This window comes from Chlorocebus sabaeus, chromosome 9 (genome assembly GCF_047675955.1).
Source record: "Chlorocebus sabaeus isolate Y175 chromosome 9, mChlSab1.0.hap1, whole genome shotgun sequence".
NCBI lineage: Eukaryota > Metazoa > Chordata > Mammalia > Primates > Cercopithecidae > Chlorocebus > Chlorocebus sabaeus.
In genome coordinates this window covers 89,194,011-89,214,563 of record NC_132912.1, presented here as the reverse complement: position 1 = coordinate 89,214,563, position 20,553 = coordinate 89,194,011, and the positions used below count along the sequence as shown (strand labels likewise).

The 20,553-nt window shown below is 36.5% G+C and overlaps 1 protein-coding gene and 1 pseudogene across 2 annotated transcripts in view; one reads left to right on the top strand and one right to left on the bottom strand.

Moving 5' to 3' along the window:
* Positions 1-20,553, top strand: part of PRKG1 (protein kinase cGMP-dependent 1) — a 1,334,297-nt gene that overhangs the window by 382,577 nt on the left and 931,167 nt on the right. The window lies entirely within an intron of this gene.
* Positions 16,497-18,285, bottom strand: LOC103216190 (60 kDa heat shock protein, mitochondrial pseudogene; annotated as a pseudogene).

The following is a 20,553-nucleotide window of genomic DNA, read 5'->3' as shown; positions in this document are numbered from 1 at the left end:
CACTGGGGCCTATCATGGGGAGGGGGGAGGGGGGAGGGATTGCATTGGGAGTTATACCTGATGTAAATGACGAGTTGATGGGTGCTGACGAGTTGATGGGTGCAGCACAGCAACATAGCACAGGTATACATATGTAACAAACCTGCACGTTATGCACATGTACCCTAGAACTTAAAGTATAATAATAATAATAATAATATTAATAATAATAATAAAATAAAAATAAAATAAAAAATAAAATAGATTAACAATTTAAAGCTAAGACCTCAAACCATGAAACTACTGCAAGAAAACATTAGGGAAACTCTCTAGGACATTGATCTGTGCAAAAAATTTCTTGAGTAATACCACACAAGCACAGGCAGCCAAAGCAAAAAATGAATAAATGGGATCACATCAAGTTAAAAAAATTCTGCACAGCAATGGAAACAATCAACAAAGTCAAGATATGACCTATAGAATGGGAGAAAATATTTTCAAACTTTCCTTCTGAGAAGGGATTAATAACAAGAATATAGAAGGAGCTCAAACAACTCTGCAGGAAAAAAATACAATAATGTGATTAAAAACTGGGCAAAAGATCTGAATAGACATTTGTCAATAGAAGACGTGCAATAATGGCAAAGAGGCATATAAAAAAGTGGTCAGCATCACTGATCATCAGAGAAATGCAAACGCTACGATGAGATATCATCTCACCTCAGTTAAAATGGCTTTTATCCAAAAGCCAGGCAATAACAAATGCTGACGAGGATGTGGAGAAGAGATAACCCTTGTACATTGTTGGTGGGAATGTAAATTAGTGCAACCAATATGGAGAACAGTTTGAAGTTTCCTCAAAAACCTGAAAATAGAGATACCATATCATCTAGCAATCCCACTGCTGTGTATATACCCAAAAGAAAGGAAATCAGTAAATCAAAGAGATAACAGGAATCCCATGATTGTTGCAGCACTATTTACAATAGCCAAGATTTGGGAGCAACCTAAGTGTCCATCAATAGATGAATGGATAAAGACAATGTGGTATCTATATCCAATGGATATAAGTATCCAACTATTCTACCATAAAAAAGGATGAGATCCAGTCATTTACAACAACATGGATGGAACTGAAGGTCATAATGTTAAGTGAAGTAAGCCAGACACAGAAAGATAAACAATATATGTTCTCGCTTATTTGTTGGTTCTAAATATCAAAATAATTAAACTCATTGAGATAGGAGAAAAATGGTTATAAAGCTAGGAAGGGTCGTGGTGGGGCAGGGAGGTGGGGATGGTTAATGGGAACAAAAACAATTAGAAAGACTGAATAAGACCTGACTGTAGCCAATAATAATTTAATTGTACATTTAAATATAACTAAAAGAGTATAATTGGATTGTTTGTACCCACAAAGGAAAAATGCTTGAGGGGATGAATGCCCAACTTCCCATGATGTGATTATTACACTTTGCATGCCTGTATCAAAAAATATCATGTACCTCAGAAATACATATAGCTACTATGTACCCAGAAAAATTATTAAAAAATAAAATCTCTTATTCTATTCTGTATTTTTATCAATAAATTGAGGTTTAAAATCTCATTTACCCATATATAACTTCCATATAAAATTATAACTGAACAATACAATACAACAAATGTGAAAATCAACTACACGCTCTACATCAGAATAGCCTAACATCCTGTTTCCAACTGGATGAATGTCCCAATTTATTCTCCATGTTGTGTAATTTTTCTGTCTCACACATATTGCTTTGAGATAGTTACTAATCAATGTAAGAATCTGATGAAAACTTATTTGTTTCCAGGTCTTCATAATATTAAAACTTTTAAAGCAGACAGGCTGTGTCGTCTATGGGAAGGCTTGGGTGGGGGAGATAATCAAGCCAGTATTACTTGTCTGTTTTGATTAAAGATATCAAAAAACAGATTAAGGGTCTTTCATCTGTGCTGTGCAGGCTCAGATGCTGACAGTTATAGGGACCCTCCCTCTGAGCATGGTAGCAAATGTCCAGGCATAGGAATGGCATAGCAGATTTCAGACTCAGATGCATAAATTAGAGTCTGATTTTTCCATTTATTAACGGTATGATTTTTCCAGATTTGTGACATGACTAAGCCTTAATTTTCTCACCTATAAATGGATTCATACATCATGGGATTGTTTAATCATGAAATCAAATAATACACATATAAAATGCTTAATATGGTACTTGGTGCATAGTAAGTCCTCAGTAAAGGATAGCTTTCATTATTACTATTATTATTTCCATCTATATTTTAGAGGCACTTAATACAAAATTCAAGAATCCCTTAATCTTTTAGCTTTGTTTACCTTCTTTGACAACACCCTGGAAATGTTAAGTAACTTACACTGTTTTTTTAAGTTCCTTTGAATATTTTTAAAGGATGATTTTTCAGACTTTGCAGAAGAGAAACTAGGATCACATATACGGTGACTTGTTCAAGATTATTCTGTAGGTTCCTAATAGAAATATCCTTTGTATTCTGCCATTCTTTCTCCCCCACACTGTGCTTCTTTTCATGAATACCAAAATTAAATCAAAGTTGAAACATTAATCAGAGAAAAGCTTTTGTTGTTGCCTTTTCCCTTTCTGAAAAGAAAGCTAATAGCCACAGTGAAGATGTAACCATCCTGATAACAGCATGTTTGACACACCCTCCCTACCTCTTTTCAGTTGTTAGAAAGGATACTCACCCAGATTTTTTTCATTCAAAGACTGTCTAGTGGAAGTTGAAAAAGTAAAGTGGGGTCATGAATTTGTTTTTAAAGACTATTTAATTATAAGATAAATTTAAAATTGCCTAGAATTTTTAATGTGGGTGGCTGGTCTTTGATGAATGTTGTCTTTGCAAATATCCCCAATGACAGTAGTAGATGCCAGTGTGGATGCCACCATCACATTTATGTTGTGAATGGGATCTTCTTGACACCCGTGTTTTCAGAGAGTTTTGCAGATTATTTCTTCAGGAAAAAGGGTGGGAAAAGCCCAAGCTACAGCACTGCTAATGTTAGCACGTCTTTATATAGACAGATCCTGCTAAACCTGCACATTTTTTTAGTCCTGTATTTGCTGTGACAATAACATTTTTTCCTCCCATGATAGAATTCACCCTCTGCACAATTTAAGTTGTTTCCTTTAGTAGTAGGTGGCTGAGCCATCCACATACTCCTGCTTGGCCCTCTTATTTTAGAACAAGCAACACATTTCATGATAAGCTATGGCCGTAGAGGTGAGATTTGTCTCTGAACGAATCAATTTGCTATGTCATCAAACCATGGTCTAGCAAAATAACCAACCACTCAGGCATTTTTTGTTCTAAGACACTAGTGAAGAGCAGGTTATGGCTCACTTAAAATATTGAGTAAAGGAATTTAAGGAAAATGTATCATTGGAGCTATAGTATATTTAAGGGCACTTATCAGCATTCTCAGCTCCAATAGAAAGGAATAGTCTTTTAAATAATATAATGAATAAATACAAATCTGGGGTGTCTTATTGCTGGAAATGTGTTGACAATTTTTTGGTATATGATATCAAAGGCAAAAGACTCCCCAAGCAACAGGTGCACTGCCACCACTAACGTCACCGCCATCCTCATTAGCATTTATTTAGCCCATGCTACATGGCATGAACCGCTATAAAGACTTTCCCTATATTATCTCATTAAACCTTGTTTAACAGTATAGGTACCATGATTATACTCACTTGGCATTTGTAGTCATTGTTTTGCTCTACCTTATCTTTGTACCAAGTACAACTTAATTGACACCCACATAAGAGAAAACCCTACCCAACTTAAATTAGTAAAATAGTGACTGAGAATTGCTCCAGCCTCTGAGTCATGGTCTATGTAACTCATTAAATTACTAGTAAGATGTTTTTGAAATATTGTTCATGGAATTATTGAGAGCTCTCAGGTCCATGGTGAAAAATTTAAGAGGTGTTTTCTTCTTAGCATCTCTGAATTAGGAATAGTTAAGAGTTATCTAGGTTAAACCTATCTCATGCATGATAATGATTATCCAGTTACTTCTGAAATGCCAAATCATTACCTGTTAGCCACTGCTTGTTCTTATTAAGACAGAATCTCTGATGTAAGTCATTATAGGAACAAAAGTGCAAGCAGAAACATTGCGTATTATTTCTTACGTTGGATTTTTAGTGGTAGCAATCATTTTCAAAACTTATTTTTGTTTGATTTCATTAACTCTAATCAATCTATTGAAACTACATTAATCAATTTCTAGTTTTGCCTCATAAATTTTCTTGTAAACTAGATATTTTTCTGGAAACATAGCATTATTTAGAAATCTTAGATCTGTTTTAACAAGTTCATAAGTTTACATGGTCACTTTTCTGTCTCTAGCAAGAGTAAGTTATTTTAAAAAACTGAAATAAAAATTTACTATAAGTGTTACAAAATTGTGAAGTGGATTCACATTTTGGACATCTAGTCCTTAACTGGCATGCAACTGAAAGGTAGACATTTTTGTTTCTTTGTTTGTTTGTCTGTTTTTGAGACAGGGTCTCACTCTGTTGCCCAGGCTGGAGTACAATGGCATGATCATAGCTCTTCCCAGCCTTGATCTCCTGGGCTCACAGGATCCTCCATTCTCAGCCTCCTAAGTTAGACTAGATATTTAAGACATGGAGCCATATAAAAATATTAAAGTTTTCTATGTGCTCATAAAAGTGTATGACTCTTCCAGGAAAACCAAATTTTCTTTAATACCCATCATGGCTTCTTTTTAAACTTTTATGTGAGTCTCCTTTTTTTTGGATAGTAAAAATGTAAATTTATATTCATTAAATTTTTAGAAAAATATAATGCCATAGTATCCTTTAATATATTATTAATTAAGGAACTTATAAAAAGGTCATTGATTTTGACAATAATAACCACTTATTCCATAATACTAACACCTAGCATTATGTAAAAGTGGCTTTGATTTTAAATTATACTTTTAAGGAAAAACATTGAAACTATATTTTATTTATTTATTTATTTATTTATTTATTTATTTATTTATTATACTTTAAGTTCTGAGATACATGCGCAGAATGTGCAGGTTCGTTACATAGGTATACACGTGCCATGGTGGTGCTACAGCCATCAACCCATCATCTACGTTAGGTATTTCTCCTAATACTATCCCTCCCCTAGCCCCCCCACCCCCTGACAAGCCCCAGTGTGTGATGATGCCCTCCCTGTGTCCATGTGTTCTCATTGTTCAACTCCCATTTATGAGGGAGAACATGTGGTGTCTGGTTTTCTGTTCCTGTATTAGTTTGCTGAGACTTATTTTAAGGCCAAGCTTTATGTAGTGTTACGATCAGCTTAGAACAAGGAATTCAGTTTGAAACAGCAAATGATTCTCTGTTTTAGTCACCTTCCAGAATTACCTGTAGTGCCTTTTCAAAGTACAGATGCCCTGCCCCAAACCCTTTAGAGTCCAATTCAAAAGATGCTACATGAATCTCAGATGTTCTTGTTTTTAAAATATACTTATATGAATCTAATGTATAATCAATAATGACAATCATTGCATGTTTTTAAGAGACTGCAAAATAAAGTCTTCCAGAGGGCAGTAAAATCCTAGTTAAAAAAAAAAAAAAATTATCGCATTCCATCAAAAGTAGATTGACTAAAAAAAATTTTTGGAGACTCTATGTTGATAAGCATACCCCCTCCAGACTGACTGCCCAGTATATTACACTGCTTTTACAACTTTCTCTTCATCTCTGATGGAATCTACTTATGTATATAGTTTGATATTGAGAGCAGAAGATTGTGAATATCAGTTGATCCATTTCTTCACAGAACTAAATCAAATATAGTGAGAAGGAAAAATGCAAGTATGTGGATGTAAAAAGGAACAAGAAGGGGGAAGTGAAATAGGTAAAATTGAACAGAGGTGTCAAATAATACCAGGAAGCCTCCCAGGGGACCTAGTGACTTCAGTTTATGTATTATCTTGCTATTGGTTAACTATAGCTGCTATTTATTAATTCAGATCATCATTAGAGACACGTGTTGTTGTCCTACTGCTAGGTGGCTTAAGGTGATGGTGGTAGGAGTCATGAGTCTTTTCACCATGACTCTGCCCCCCTGCACTACTTTAGGAAAAGCCAAAGCATGTGAACCCTGTGGTACCCATTAGTCAGTCCATGTGGAGCTCTCTGCCCTTCTCTGCCCTGACTATGTCAATGTAAGGTTTTTTGCATGCACAAAGGCAAGGTACTTTTAATTGAAAAGTTTCTTATTCCTCTAGAGTGAGTATGTGCATACTAAATAAAAAAAAATAATCAAAACAAATCAAATAGCTGTGTTCTGTACAAATGGAAATTTAAGAAGAAGACCTCTTAGAAAATGCTAAACCAAAAAAGGTGCATTTGATTTGAATAGTGACAGAGAAACACTGACCTTTCTTTTCTTGGGCTGAACTAAAAACTGGCAGTACATGCACAGCCTTCTTAGCACAAGAATTAGATTAAAGTCACTGAAGTTTTTTTATTAGATGGCTAAGGGGAAAATATCATCCACGCTAAATCTCACTCTTAGCTGGTTTCTCTATATTTTAATCCATTTACTTGAAACTGGATCTTCACTCTATGGTTAGCTTTTTATAACTGACCATTCATTTAGCCTGTCTGCTGTCTTAGGATGGGCTCTTCAGTAATCAAGAAAATGGGAGGAACCATTTGATCACTGCTTGTCTTTTATATACAAATATCTGGTTTGGGCACACAATATCCTTCAGATATATGACATCATAAAAGGCTATTGACAATAACCTTCATGAAATGAGATCTTTGCTAAGTTGTGGTATGTGCTTGACCATTTCCAACATCCACTAAGATCCATATGTTTAATGCCGTTGGCAATACATACTTTTCATCACATCCACTTTCAAGCTGTCTGTGTGAATTGGAGCTAGGACTCCAACAATGACTTTAGAAATTGTTAAGTTAAAAATAAGAGGGAAAAACCTAAATTCCCTTTATAAGGAAAATACCTAGTGAAGCTCAAATGGATGGATTTATATTTTTAAAAGTTTCAGAAAAAACCTATAGATAGAAAAAATAATAATTATTTGGTGTAAATATCTGAGAAATGTTTCACTTGTCTGGGTTGAATTTTTTAAATAATTGCTCAGATAGACTCCCTGGAGTGGCTTTACCATAATTAGGAGTTTAGTCCTCAGCTTTACAGATTCAAGAAGTCAGTATTATCCAAGTTGATAAGGCTATGAAGTCTGACTCATGTGAACCAAATGCACAAGGGATTCAAATATAACCACACAGATAAACTCTATATAATAAGTTGAACAAATAATTACCATTTACTGAGTGCCTACTTTAGTAACAATTATAATAAAAGGTTCTTTTCCTGCTGGGATGTATATATTAGCACAGAAAATCAATTTGGAGCTGGAAAGTGATGAATTTAAGTCTCTACAGACCATTACTAGCTTTATAACTTTGGGTTTTCTTATCTGTCAGGGGTGACAATTAAGTCATAAGATTGATCTAATATGTGTAAATCACTAAGCACAGTATCTGGCACATGGTAGGCACACACAGTAAAATGCCTATTGTCACCATTGTCATCATCATCTTCATCTTGTTTTTACCACTCATCATCATTAACAACATATCTAACAGATCCTATTCTGTCTGATTCAAAACCCAATCTCTTTCTGTACTGTCATCCTCCTGCGGAGCTGGGTTGACTAACCAGCACAATTTGCTCTAGAGGAAATCCTGCACAAGAAATCAAATTATAATCAGAAGGCAGTTAGTATAATGTCATGAGATAAGAGGAAATCAACTTAATAATCTTAATGTTTGTGGCATCCAACTCTGGGTGCTTGATACATCTGCCTCTACAGTGGAGCAGTCCTGCCATTCAGGCCCAATAATTGGGTTAATTTTTTAGGGCTGACTATTCTAATAATTTTAATTGTTTCTGTTTATTTCTAACAACATGTGGTGAAAGGATGCTGAACATCAGGATCACCGAGGAGCAGTTTTAGAAATGCGGAATCTCAGCCCAATCCCAGAGCTGGTAAATTAGAATCTGCATTTTAACCAGATTCGTAGGGGATTCAAATGCACAATCAAGTTTGAGAAACATCATTTTTGGGGGATATTCCTTAGTATCTCTCTTAGGTTCCTAGTCTCATCCACTATATGCATATTCTTACTACTTTCCCTTCAATAGGATAAACTTATCGCCAAGTGATCTTATTTCCAAGTTGCATAGCTTTATACTAAATCTTTTTTTTCCTCTAAATCACTATACGAAAAATAAATTGCTGTGTAAAAGAGACTAAATAAAAAAAATTGTTTCTAAGTCTTTGTTTAAAAATGACTCTATCACTCAAGTTCTATATCTTGGCAGATGGCCTCATTTATGTTTAAGGGAAAAGATCGTTTTATATTACTTGGTTCTACTTTTCAGAGTTTGCTTTTGCATGAGGTAATTTTTTTTTTATTTTTGGTCATCTCTTTGAAGTCTCTCATTTTTTTCTCATTTTGTTTCTCTGGTATGATTCCTCAATCACTGCTGCTGAAGGAAGTGCAGTGTCACCCTGACACCAACCAACTGGAAACCTGGCAGTGCTTTTGGAAATTCTTTGTCTTTCAGTTTTTCCTAGTAGAACATGGAGTTCATCTGTGTTTGCAACCACTTGTAAGTGGATACTAAATAAGCCACCAGTTTCTTCTTAAATCAACTTAGATTTTAAAGAGCATTCTATAATCAATGAGTTTGGTCTCCAAGAAAACAATGTTCCTGTCAAGACAAACTTTAAAACTTTGGAAACGTCTGATCAGCCTGTACTTTATGGAGATAACTTCTCTATAACCTGTCAACCTTCTATTTATCTACTCTTTTCCACAAATTAATAGACCTGATAACATCCCCATCTGTAAATACAGTTCTCTTCAGATTCTATCTCTCTATTAAATTAACATGGGAATCTGTTTAAACACACTGGAGGTTCTTCTTGGCCTTCAAATTCATAGAACTAAGACATATTATTTAAATGTTCGTGTGTATTTGTGTTATACATCCATATATGTCCTTACATAGTTAGACAAGATTATAAAAAATCGTTTCTCCAGCACGTACATGAAAGCTTTCTTAAAATTTCTTCATTTTTTTCATGTTCTGAATCAAGTCTCTCATTTATTTTAACAGAAAATAGAAAGTAATTTTACCTCATTTTACTAAGCCTTGTTGTTGAGAGAGGTAAAAACACATGTCTAAGTCTACCCTTCCTAACCCCTAATCCCCTGCAAAAATTAATGACTAAACCAAGTGTTGTAATCCAGTTGTCTTGTGTTCTGAGCCATTGTGCCATTAAATAAGTCATATCATAGCAATCGGATGGGGAATTTTAAATTCATTACTTTATCATTTAAGAAAACCAGTGAGAGATTACTGATTTGTTTTACTAGGTTTTTCCTCTCTTTGAGCAGTTTCATTTAGAAACTAAGACTGTTTTTTTTTTTTCCATGTTGTTAGAAGAGCTGAAAAGAAAGTATTTTCAGCTCCATGGATTTCAACAGGGAGGCTCTTAACAGTTATGCTGCATGCATTCAATTAGCTTGTGAAATCTTATCTCTTCTACCAGTAAAAAGGGCTCAAAAAGAAAACATTAAAATTCCAAAAAGAGCAAGAGGGTGTTTTTGGCAACAGGGTAACTCAACTGAAAGAGAGCTTACTAGTTAAAAATGGCAATTTGGGCATTTTGTTTTCCTTTAAAGAGGTGTGTCGATATGCAGAACTAGGAACCAAATGTGCGTATGTACAAATGCTGCTGAGGGAGCATCTCTTATGATGCCCAGGGCTGGAATTTACTCCTTTTTTCTTTCTTCACGCTTAACAACTAGCTCCATAAAAGGAAGTAGACAAGAGTCTTTCTAGTGATAGATACCAACTTTTCCTTCTTGTTGTGTCTGTCCCCCTTGGTTCTATAACTTATCCTTTCTAATGTCCTTTGATTTGCTAATTTCTCTATTCCATCTAAAGCAAGCAAACACTACTTATTTTTGGAGTAGAAGAACTTCAAGTTCTCTACCAATTTTGAGATCTAAATTGCTCTTCTGTTACCTAATATTTGATGAATACAGCACAACTACTAACACAGCGTTTTTTGGTCCAGTGCTAAATTAGTATTCTCTTAATCAGAAAATGTATTCCCTACATAATAAAATAGATCTTTTCTGTTGACATTCAGAGCACTCAGAAGATCCAGTCCTTAATTTATATTGCTTATTACACCTCAGCTTGACCCCTCTGCCCAGCCAAACCAGTGAACAAACTGTTTTACAGGGCTTCCCTCTACTTTCTGATTATTGTGTTTTGCTGATTTTATTTCCTTTTGTGGAAACATCCCAACTCCTCCTCTTCCTAAATCCTACCTGCTTTCCGAAAACCGTCTCAGATACTAATTCTTAAGAACATCATAGAGCCAGAATATTTTCTTATGCAGTTTTATCTAATATTCCTAGCTACAAATAAACTCTCTTTTATTTTTGCAATGTGAATATTATCCAAGGCATTTCCTTACCTATTTCAAGCCTAGATTTTTTAGGATATTATGTTATTTGAAAAGCATGCAGTCTTCAGATCTGACTACTTCATGACTGAAACATATTACAGTTTTTTTCACCTTCCTTATAGAGGACTGTCAAGAATACAAGAAATTTTACAGCTTCTCTTGACCTTTTAATAGCAATTCATCTAATAGACAAGAACCTGCTATGGATGGAGCTTCATGGGATCAATATAAATTTTGTATTTCTGAAGTTTAGTGTAAAAATGAATTTTGTATTACCTCAGGTCATGGTCTAGAGTCTTGATCTTCTAGCATCTATACATTTCAGCACTTCTCACACATTGGCTTTATATTCTTACAAAATCTTACACAGAAAAGGTGTTCAGAAAATGCTAGCTGACCTAATTTAAAATTACAGAGTGACACGGGATGACAAAAGAGAGTGAAATGTTTAAAGGTTGAGTATTTACTATGAACAATAGACTTACTCTGTTCTTTCTAGTGGATCAAGACTAGAGTACTAGAATGTAGGACATCTTCAGGAAGAAAACTATGTATCAGAAAGCTATCCGATCAAAATCGTTTTGCCACACTGGAGAAACTGTGGACTAAATTGTCTTAACCAGGTTTGCTTCATGGGAGCATAGTGTCCTCAGTGATTTATTCAAATCAACAACCATCAGGAAGTAGTCTCCACGAGTGAGGTATATGGACTGGAGAAATGAGAGTAAGAAGAAATGGAGAAAAGGAATGTACTGTTATGAAATTCTAGTTGAAGGAATCTCAGAGATTTCCTTCATCTTCATAACACCAGAAAAAAAATCTTAGAAATGAGATAGCGTCTATGATTCTGAAAGTGAGATTATATACCTGGAGATTTCGAAGCCCAAGGCTCGTGTTTCTTCAGCTGAAAATCACTGCCGTAATGCACAATAAGTGCCTGCCAATAGGAGGTGCTAATAATCTTTTTTTTCATTAGGAGCGACTATTCCTGAATGGAGTGTCTTATTTTGTTGGGCTTCTATAACAAGAATACCATAGATTAGGTGGCTTATAAACAATAGAAATTCATTTTTCACAGTTAGGGAGACTTAGAAGTCCAAGATCAAGGCATGGACAGATTCAGTGTCTGGTGACGGCCCACTTCCTTATTCATAGATGGCACCTTGTCACTGTGTCTTTACATGGCGGGAGGGGTGAGGGAGGTCTTTGAGGCCTCTGTTATACCATCCCACTGGGAAATAGATTTCAACATATGAATCTGGAGGAGAAACAAACACTCAGCCTATAGTAGGGAGTATCTCATCTGTTTCATGCCTGGAAGGTAAACAAAGGTTGAACACCATCAATTTAGAAGATCTTCATCTGACAGAGGGGATGTAGGGTGTAGAAGAGTTAGTAATTCCCCAAGGCTGTACAGCTTCTTAGTTGGAATCCAGGTCTCTTAGTTGCCAGTCCAGTGCTGTTTTAGCATCACACTATCCAGTTAATAGCTCCTCTCCATCCTTTGACTGGCCTTACAACTCTCACCACTTTTATTAAATAGAGGGATTTCCAAGTCAGTTTTTGCAAAAAGCTTTAGGACCATGTGTCCCCTATGCACCTTACTGCGCTACAACATCATCTCTGAGAGAAAAAGAAAACCCATGAAAAATGTCCATGTACACTAAAGACATTTATGTATATCAAAATGTCGAAGCCCAACTAAAATGGGAAAGCCTGAATAGCAATCAAATATGAGTTTATTGCCTACTTTTTTTTTTTTCTTGTACTAACTCTAGCAAGCCAGCTCAAGCGACTCAGTTTTGGAGTGATTGCTGCCTTCTGGTGGTTGCCATTTTGATGATGAGATGAGAAATTTCTTGGTACCATATGAAATATCAAGGTCAGAGTGGCTGGAGCATCATAGGGCAAACAAGAGTGAGTCACTGAGTGACTGCTATGAGACTGCCTCCTCTGTGATTTTGGAAGCCAGAGCTCCCTGCTTAAATGCTCTTTCTGGAGAGGTAAAGGCTTTAGAAACCTATTTTTCTTACAAAACCATTGTTATTGCTTTGTTCCCCACAGGTACTTTTTTCTCTAAGATGTAAATGCTCTCTGGGTGCTAAATGGATCCATCCTTATTTCTTGCAAAAGAGTTTGGTTAAATTATTTTTATTTCAGAGTTTTTCCTAGCAGGATGAGAGTCTTGAGTGGTCTATTACTAAGGAGGCTGGAGGTTAAAAATAATAATAATAAAATAATAATATGGGGTAGAGAGAGAGAAAGAGTGTAAGGAAAAAGGTTAGTCCCAGCAGCAGCCAGTCCCAGCCTTACCCTTCCCATGCTTTATAACGCATCCCATCAGTGACCAATAGGAATAAAATGTGAACCATAAATGTAATTTTAATATTTTAGAAGCCATATTAAAAAATAAATCTAAAAAAGGTAAAATTAATTTTAATAGTATATTTTATCTAATCCAGCACATCCAAAATATTATGTCAATGTGAACTAATATAAAAATTACTAATCGGGTATTTTGCATGAGTTTTTCTTTTCACATTAAGTCTTAGAAATCCAATGTCAATATTATGCCCAAAGCCCATGCCAGTTCAGACTACCTACATGGCCATGCATAGGGACTGTAATGGACAGTGTAGTTACAGAGTAAAAACCAGCTCTACAGTTTGGCATTTGAGATCCTTCTTACTTTGTCCTATAACTTTTTAAACTTTGTGTGCCCTACACCCTCTATATTCCAGCCTCGCCAGTTTCCTTCTTATTTGTCAGCATGGTATACTTTTTCATTTTTTTATTTCTGCAGTGGCCTTTGCCTCCCTTTCCTCTATCCATGTCCCAAAACATGTCCCAGCTTTGGAGACAGCCTGATAAGGGTCTATAAGGGCTGTGATTGGGATTTAATTACAACTTCATTGCTTAATAATTAGGTGACCTTAAGTAAGCCATTTAGCCTTTTTGATTTTACACTACCTATCTTTAAAATTATGACCATGCCAGGAATGGTGGCTCATGCCTATGGTTCCAGCTACTTGGGAGGTTGATCGGGAGAGGATTGCTTGAGCCTAGGAATTTGAGACCAGCCTGGGAAGCATTAGACACCCATCTCTTTAAAAAATTAAAAGAAAAAAAAACATGAGGACAGTAATTACTCTGTGTGTGTGTGTGAATCTGAGGGGGTGGTGGGAAGAGAGAGAGAGAGAAAGAAAGAAAAAAACTAATGTAATGAATACAAAACAAACAAAAAATATTTTTAAAAAGACACATAGTGCTGTAGTTATACATCCTGGCACATAATAGTTAAAATTTCCTCCTCTTTCTGAGTTACTTTCCAAGTTGCTTTTGTGGGTAACACTCCCATTCCCAGCTGCCAGCAGTGCCACAGAGCATGCTGTTAAGTGATCAGTAAGCTTACTTCAGTATCTCATTCTTTGTATTCTGCAGTCTCATCACCTGTGCATCTTAGTTCTACCTTCAACAGCCTCTGTTCAGGCTTTCTTCCTCAGTTACCATTATTAACCCCTTTCTTCTTTCTTTTTGCCAAAATGCTAATAGCAAAATATATAGCCTCTGCTTTTTGGAAATGATCGACTCTGGTACCAAGTAGAGCTGCACAGGTGACCTTCCGTGGGGGCTGAGAGCTAACAAGCTACCACTGAAAACTATGCCCAGCTCAGGGTGATGGTACAGCCAGTTCTGTCCCCTGCTGTAACAGTTTCCTAGGCAACCAGTACACACTGCCACTGGAAGAAATGGAAGGAAGAAAAGTCAAAGCCTGCATCATTTCATTTTCTATACATTTGAAGTGCTAGAAATATTAAAAAAAATGTATAACTGAGCATATGTTTCAGTATTTCATGTCATGTTGGTTATGGCCTCTGTCATATCTCTAATGGAACTGCTAGTGAATTACTAGTGATAATGTTGTATAAGTGAAATTGGTTATTTCTAATGAAGTAAGGTTTATAGTTTTTTATATCAACCATGTCCATATTTTATTAAATTTAATCCTGCATTTTGGTGTGTATTGAGTTTTTATAAATTACATTCTAAATTTCCTTTTTAAATATCTTTTTGCTAACATATAAAAGTAAAATTGAGTTCTTTATCTTGTATCCAGAAACCTTGTTAAATCACTTTACTAATTCTAATAGCTTCTATGTAGATTCTTTTGGTTTTCACTTGTGTAATCATGTCACCAGCAAATTTTGAAAATTTTAATTCTCCATTTCCTTATCAGTCTTTTACCTTGCTTTAACACTGTCTAGAACTTCTGCTACTATGATGAGTAAAGTGGAAATAGTGGACTGCCTTTTCTCATTTCCAGAATCAAGTGAAGCCTTCAACATTTATCATTAAGTATGATATTTCCTGTAGTTCCATGTAGATACCCTTCTCTTCCTGAAGCTTTTTAAAAGATTACAAATGGAAATATATTTTGTCCTATTTCAAATTTGCTAAGAGGGCTTTGAAAAATCACAAATGGAGATATGATTTTATCAAATACTCTTCCTGCATCTATTGAGATAATCATATGATTTTTCTCCTACATTTTATAAATATGGTAGTTTAAATTTATTGATTTTTAGTTGATAAAACAATCTTATATTCCTGGAATAAACCCAACTTGATCATAATGTATGATATTTGTATGAGTCATTGGATTTCTTTTGCTAATATTTTGTTTAGGATTTTTTAACTTATGTTCATGACAGAGAGTTTACTGATTTTTTTTTTCTAGTAATGCCTCTGAAAGGATTAGGGATCAGGGTTATTTTAGCATCTTAAAACATAGCTCTAAAGGCTACCATTATGTCCATCCATCCATCCATCCATCCATGCATCCATACATCCATCAATTCATTAATCACACAAATAGTTTTTGAGAGGCAGTTTAAAATAGAGATTCTAGACTTCCTACATTTGAATAAAAAAACTTACTGTAACTATATGTTATCTATTTCTGTATAACAAATTTTCACAAACTTAGCAACATGAAGCAACACACAGTTATTATTTCACAGTTTCTGTGGATCCAGAATTTGGAAATCAAGAATCTGAGCCCTCTGCTTCTGGGTCTCTCAGAAAACTGTAAGTACGGCATCAGCCAGGGATAGAGTCTTACCTAAGGTTTGATGAAGAGGTGCTATGATTTGAATGTGTCCTCTCCAAAATTCAGGTGTTTCTTTTATAAAAAATAAAATAAAATAAATTCCGGGGTACATTTGCAGGATGTGCAGGTTTGTTACGCAGATAAACGTGTGCCATGGTGGTTTGCTGCACCAATCAGCCTGTTACCTAGATATTAAGCCTGGCATGAATTAGCTATATTTCCTGATGTTCTCCACCACCCGCCACCCTCCCCCGACAGGCCCTAGTATGTGTTGTTCCCTCAATCAACTCAAATGCCCATCAATGATAGACTGGATTTTTCTTTTTTTTTTTTTTAACTTTAAACAAATTTTTATTACACAAAGGTTGTCACATAATTGGATATTTCTCTACTTTGTACACAATTATTCTCACTCTCCGCAGAAAGGCTGCTTAACTTCTCATCTGGTGGTGGCAAGCACTAAAATCCTGATTTTAACAGAATAGTAGTAAAAATGCCTCAGTGATTTAAGTTGAAAGCAGTACATTGGTACATGGCTGTTGTACCCATTATCAGGAATGTACAAATGTTTTTTATTCAAAAATACAAAATAAATTATCTGTAGGCATGGACAATGACAGCAGTAAACCATTATATATTTTGTCAACTGAAACCAGTAACTGATGGTTACAGTGATTTTCAGCCAGCCTTTTTCTTCATTTTCTCCAACTGACTTCTTTGAAGTTATTGGTGAGGAACACTGCCTTGGGCTTCCTGTCACAGTTCATTAATAAAGGTAGAGCACTACTAGTCTAGGAGTTAGAACATGCCACCTCCCATACCACCTCCCATTCCACCCATTGCACCCATTCCAGGGTCCTTCTCTTCTTTAGGAATTTCTGTGACGACAACTTCTGCTGTAGTTAACAGAGAAGGCACACCAGCAGCATCCAATAAAGCAGTTCTCACAACCTTTGTTGGGTCAATAATCCCTTTTTCCACCATATTCACAAAATCTCCAGCCATAGCATCATAACCAACTTCTGAGGAACTCTGCATAATTTTCTCAACTATCAAAGATCCTTCAACACCTGCATTCTTAGCAATGGTCATTGCTGGAATTTTGAGTGTTATTTTAATAATTTCTATACCAATTTTTTGATCTTCATTAGCTGGAGTCAGTGAGTCCAAGGCTGGAATGCATCAAAGCAGGGAACAACCCCCTCCCAAAACAATGCCTCTTCAACAGCAGCTCTTGTAGCATTAAGTGCATCTGTAACTCTGTCTTTCTTTTCATTCACTTCAACATCACTTGTCCCACCAACCTTCAGCACAGATACTCCATCTGAAAGTTTTGCCAGCCGTTCATTCAGTTTTTCCTTTTTATATTCACTAGTTGTGACATCTAACTGCTCAATGATTTCTTGAATGCGTTTTTCAATTTTAACCTTGTCACCTTTTCCTTTTAAGAGCATGGCATCGTCTTCGGTCACAATGACCTCTCCAACTTTTCCTAAGTTATGAGGCTGAACATCTTCAACATTTATGGTCAACCCCTCTTCTCCAAACACTGCACCACCAGTAGCAATAGCCATATCTTTAAGCTGGTTCTTTCTATTGTCACCAAACCCTGGAGCCTTGACTGCCACAACCTGAAGACCAACCTTTAGCCTATTCAAGACGAGTGTACTTAGAGCTTCTCCATCAACGTCTTCAGCGATTATGACCAAAGGCTTACGGTGAGCATTGGCAATTTCAAGAGCAGGTACAATGGACTGGACACTAGAAATTTTCTTTTCACTCAGCAGAACATAGGCATCCTGGAATTCACATTTCTGACCTTTTGATGTATTAATAAACTATGGAGAAATATAGCCTCGATCAAACTCATGCCTTTGATAATTTCTAATTCATCATTCAGTGTTTTTCCATCCTTTACTGTGATGACACCGTTTCTTCCAACCTTTTTCATTGCATCAGAGATGATATTGCCAATCTCTTTGTCTCCATTTGCAGAAATCGTAGCAACCTGTGCAATTTCTTCAGGGGTGGTCACAGGTTTAGACTGCTTTTTAAGTTCAGCAATTACAGCATCAACAGCTAACATCACACCTCTCCTGATTTCCACGGGATTAGCACCTTTGCTAATCTTCTCGAAGCCTTCCTTGGCTATAGAGCATGCCAGTACAGTAGCAGTGGTAGTGCCATCCCCAGCCTCTTCATTTGTGTTATTGGCAACATCTTGAACAAGTTTAGCTCCAATGTTTTTATATTTATCCTTTAAGTCGATTGACTTTGCAACAGTCACACCATCTTTTGTTACTTAGGGACTTCCCCAGCTCTGCTCAATAATCACTGTTCTTCCCTTTGGCCCCATTGTAACAGCCACAGCATCGGCTAAAAGGTCTACACCTTGAAGCATTAAGGCTCGGGCATCTGCACCAAATTTTACATCTTTGGCATAAGCCCGAGTGAGATGAGGAGCCAGTACTCTGGACACCGGTCTCATCTGGCGAAAGACTGTGGGTAACCGAAGCATTTCTGCGGGGGTGGCGGCGGGGCGTGCGCGCGGCGAGACAAGTCATCGGCGGCGAGTGAGGGGATAGACTGGATTTTTCAGAATGTGGTACATGTACACCACAGAATACTATGCAGCCATAAAAAGAAACAAGATCATGACCTTTGCAGGAACATGGATGAAGCTGGAAGCCATTATTTTCAGCAAACTAATGCAGGTGTTTCTTTTCTTTTTCTTCTTCTTTCTTTTTTTTTTTCCTTTATCCATTCTGTCTCTTTTCTTTTTTAAAAAATTATACTTTAAGTTCTGGGATACATGTGCAGAACGTGCAGGTTTGTTACATAGGTATACACGTGCCATGCACCCATCAATCTGTCATCTATGTTAGATATTTATCCTAATGCAGTCCCTCCCCTAGCCCCCCACCCCCAACCCCCGACAGGCCCCGGTGTGTGATGTTCCGCTCTCTGTGCCCATGTGTTCTCATTGTTCAACTCCCACCCATGAGCGAGAACATGCGGTGTTTGGTTTTCTGTTGTTGTGCTAGTTTTCTGAGAACAATAGTTTCCAGTTTCATCCATGTCCCTGCAAAGGACATGAACTCATCTTTTTTTAACCACTGCGTAGTTAACGCAGGTGTTTCTAATGTGATAGATTAAGAGGTAAGGCCTTTAAGAGGTGTTTAGGTCGTGAGGACTCCTCCCACATAAATGAGATTAGGTGCCCTTCTAAAGGGGCTTGAAAGAGGGAGTTGGGTCTCTTTTTCGCCCTTTCACATTGTATCGTGTGAGGAGCCAGCATTCCTCTCATTCAGAGGATGCAGTGTTCAAGGTGCCATCTTGGAAGCAGAGAGCAACCCTCACCAGACAATTGAACCTGATGCTGCTTTTACGGTGGAATTCCCAGTCTCCAGAATGGTGAGAAATGCATTTCTATTCTTTATAAATTACCCAGTTTCAGGTATTTTGTTGTAGAAGCACGAGACAGACTAAGGAGAAATCTGCTTCTAAGTTCATGTGAGTGTTGGCAGGATTCAGTTCTTTGCTGGTTGTCAGACTGAGTTCCTTCATGACTGTAGGCTGGAGTCTACCCTCAGTTTCTTGCCATGTGGGCCTCTCCATATGGCAGTTTACTTCATCAAAGTGAGAAAGAGAGAGAGAAAGTAGAGTCTGCTAGCAAGACAGGAGTTACAATATTATGTAGCATAATCATTGATGTAACATTCCATTATCTTTTGCCATACTCTATTGGTTAGAATCAACGTACCTATTCTACTCACACTGGAAAAGAGGGAATTAAATAAGGCATGCGTACCAGGATGTAGAGATAATCAGGCATCATCTTAGAGTCTATCTACTACAGTAAGTTAGACAGATTTTTTACTTGTATATGCATTGGAGTCTGTGAGTGAAAATAATAATAGTACCTATTTACAGGGTCATTAGGAATAATACATAATTTATATAAATAAAGCAGCTAGAATAGCGGCTGGGATAGAGGAGGTACTGAATTACTGTTAGATGCTATGACAGAATGAGCATCCCTTATCTGAAATGCTTGGGACCAGAATGTTTTTGAATCTGGGGTTTTTTTGGATTTTGGAATATCTGTAGAAGACATACTGGTTGAACATCTCATATGTGAAAATCTGAAATCCAAAATGTTCCAGTGAGCATTTCCTTTTAGTGTCGTGTCAGCACTCAAAAAGTTTCAGAACTTGGAGCTTTTCAGGTTTGGGATTTTCAAATTAGGGATACTCAGCCTGTAGTATGTGAAGTGCCATATACTATTCAAGGTGCGAGGGACTTAACACTGAGTAACAAGGACAAAATCCTACCCTAATGTGGATTACAATCTACTGGAGAAAGGCAGAAGATAAACATATAAATATACAATATGAGTGTTGGTGGGGGGGGCGCTGTTACTATTTTGTATAAAGTGATCAGGGTAGTTCTTATCAGTGGCTTGAAGGATGTGAAGGAGCGAGCTTTGTATACATCTTAGGGATAACAAGAGTGAAGTAATTAAAATGAGAGTGTATTTACTTTAAGAACCACATGGAGGCTTTCTTTGAAACTATACATTGTAACTTATAAATATTCATGGTAGTTATTCACAGATGACAGTTTATTCCCAGATAGCTCTTCCATGTATGCAAAACACTACTCTGTAGAAATTGTTGCAGAAAATGTGCAAACCGACAAGAGGTTATGCTCAACAGAGACAGTAAAAAGTTAATCTAGAATCTTGGATTAAGCTGAGTGATGCCATGGGTATTTATCCAAATTTGGATTGAGTTAAATCCAGCTGCAGCAAATGCTACTACAACAATGGACCAATAAA